Source organism: Apis dorsata, unplaced genomic scaffold, assembly GCF_000469605.1.
Source record: "Apis dorsata unplaced genomic scaffold, Apis dorsata 1.3 scaffold_311, whole genome shotgun sequence".
In the NCBI taxonomy this organism is placed as follows: domain Eukaryota; kingdom Metazoa; phylum Arthropoda; class Insecta; order Hymenoptera; family Apidae; genus Apis; species Apis dorsata.
The window spans coordinates 574265-576421 of NW_006263583.1; positions in this window are offsets into that span (position 1 = coordinate 574265).

A 2157-nucleotide genomic window follows, 5' to 3' on the forward strand; every position below is an offset into this window, starting at 1 on the left:
TATAATACTATAAATAGTGATTTTAATGTATAAATAATGATTTTAATTGTGTTGAATTTAGAAAAATTGTAAATAAAATAAAATAAATATTTATTGTAAAAATGATTTTATACGTAAATATTATGGAATTAAAAATATATATAAGATAGAAATATTTAATAAAGATAATATTTTATTTAATCTAAAAATTATGAATATATATATTTTTTATTATTTATATATACCAGGAATCAATATAAATAAAATATTTATTTTTTATTTCATTTAAATAAGCATCAAAGATAAATATATTTCATTTTTCTTATATTTTTACTTTTTGTATGTTATGTTATATAAAATATGTTATATGAAATAAATCAATATAACAAAAATATAAATAATCAATATATCTATGAATTTAATATATTATAAATATTATAATAATAAAGTTATAAAGTTAATTTATCTTTAAAATAATATTTTTAAAATATATAACATACCCTTAAGATATTATTTATATATATATATATATAAAATGGAATTTTAAAGAAAAATTTAGTTTCAAAATTCTGTATTGCTTGAAGAAATAAAAACTTTATTTTTATTTATCTATTTCAAAAATCTATTTTTCAGTTTTGTGTCAAATATGGTTTTTCATTGATCTATTGTTTTACAAAGTAGCGACACGGAAAAGAAAATAGCTTGGCATAGACTTCGCATAAAAATATATTCTTAAATCGGGTATACACGTAACTTTGAAATATAGTTAAAATGAGTTAAATAAGTTACCGTGTGATTTTCCTTATGTGTGATATTACTTTATTGAGATATCATTTTAATAAAATTGAATAATGAATAGTATTGAAAACTAAACTGTAAACTAGTTATATTAAATAGATATGTATTCATAAAGTTGTCGATCTCTTTTTAAGATATTTCTGTTTTTTTCTATTTTTTCTTTATTTCGTTAGGAAATGAAAATGAAAAAATAAATATATTTTTAAATTGTTATTATGTAATGTTTCATATCAAAGCTGCATCAAAGCAAATTGTAATTGGCATATTTTTATCAAATTTCAAATTTATTCATTTCTTTTAAATTATTGAAGAAAACAACTTAAAATTATAAAAACTTTTCATATAGTATATGTAATTTCTTAATTTCAAACTAAATTTTGAATGTTTAAAAAATTTTTTTTTCTTCTGTCTCATTTATTTCTAAATTTTATAAAAGATAAAAATAAGATAAAAATAATTTTAATTTAAAATCCAACTAAATTTTTTAACATTGAAACTGCTAGAAATAGATGATATATAATTTTTTTTAAATGCGGAAATTACAATAAATTAAATTATTTTATATCTTTTTTTCTTTTACTTGATTTGATATTTGAAAATATAGAATCATACAGTTTTGAAATTAGTCATATTCCATATATAGATAAGATAAAACTTCTTTTCATCACTTTATTATTATACTTTTATTTTAGAAATATAAAAATATAGAAAATATAATTCTTTTTATGTTAAAAGAGAAAAATTAAATAAATCACATTTAAATAATTGATTCAAATAAAATATAATAGATAATTTCATTATAATTTTTTATGATTTATTATAGTATATATTATAATATTTATTTTTAATTTAATTTTGTAAAAACTTTATATTTTTGACATATTTAATAATGTTGATAGAAGAATAAGAAATCTTATTTAAAAATTTCTTCAAATATCAGAAAAAAATCATTTTCTTATTCAAATGAACTGAAATAGTAATTATATGAAAATAATGTCTATAGAAACAAAATAATATATTTATTTATACATATAACAATTCCTCAAAATGTATTATTTGTATTTAAGTAATATTTACTTATTACATTAAATTCAATACTATATTTTTAATATAATATTATATTATAATACAATATTTAATACAATATTATATTTATAATACAATATTATAAGATTGAATAATATTGTATATAATAATATATAATAATAATAAGATTCTATTGAAATTAAATACATCATAACAAGATATCAAAAAATGAATAAATAATTAATTTAAACAGATTATCGTTATAATAATAATAATAGTTATAAACTAATTCTATATTATTTATTTGTAATAATATATATATATATATAATATATATAATGATATAATATATTA